The sequence below is a fragment of the Haplochromis burtoni genome, unplaced genomic scaffold (genome assembly GCF_018398535.1).
Source record: "Haplochromis burtoni strain Fernald_Lab_line unplaced genomic scaffold, NCSU_Asbu1 Contig_89, whole genome shotgun sequence".
NCBI lineage: Eukaryota > Metazoa > Chordata > Actinopteri > Cichliformes > Cichlidae > Haplochromis > Haplochromis burtoni.
In genome coordinates, this window is record NW_024582450.1 from 8,548 (window position 1) to 9,570 (window position 1,023).

Sequence of the window (1,023 nt, forward strand, 5' to 3'; positions counted from 1 at the left end):
AAAAGTATAAATAATTAGTGAATGTGCTGCTGTATTTGTTTTCTTGATGATAAAATTGAAATGTGTACAGGAAACGTTAAAGTTTGTCATCTGTTCGTTTCACTTCCTTTTCATCACATCAGACTAATGAACTGTAAACTCAACCGTTAAAGTGCATCTGTACGAAAACTAATTCATTTAGTCAACAGCATAAAATGTTATATCCAACATGGTGTCAAACATTTCAGTGAAATTCCTTATATCATATTTTCAGCAACACCTAAGTAGTACACAGTTATGATACATGACAGAGATTAAAAGCATTGCGGATTAACTGAGACTGAGACTGAGAAGAGGAGGAAATAAATATAAGAACATAACAGTTTAATAAAATTGTGTTTTCACACTCAATTAAAATCTTTGTTAAAGTTACAATAATTTAGAATAAATGTCTTCTTGTTGCAGTTATATTCTTGATGGAAAACAAACAGAGCTGGACTTTGTCATCTGTTTGTTTAACTTCCTTTTTAATACATCAGACTAATAAACTATAAAATCAGCGATAAAACCTTTAATCTGCGAATAAATAAAAGATCTTTAAGGCAATAAAATTTTTATCCTGCTGACTGTTTGTAGAAATAAATAGAATCAAAGATTCCTAGTGCTATATTTTCAGTCTGAGAATTTGTGAAAAAATATTTATTCACAGATAAATAAAAAAAAAACCTTAATTAAAATAGTTTAACTCAAAAAATTATTTAAATTTTCAGTACTATATGCACATTTAGTCATGGTACTGTATTATATATTCACACTTTTTGATACCAAGTTTTCAATAACAGCTACTATGACTAAACCCAATCATATATACATCATGTAAAACACCCAGAATAAAATTTAACACACAATGTTCAAATACAGTCTGATGACATATTTCAAATACTAATAGTATAATATTTTGTAGTAATGAGGAGATTTAGATACTTACAGTGAATGATGAGTTTGGTTCCTCCACCAAAAGTCCACCACAGTGATACAAACTCA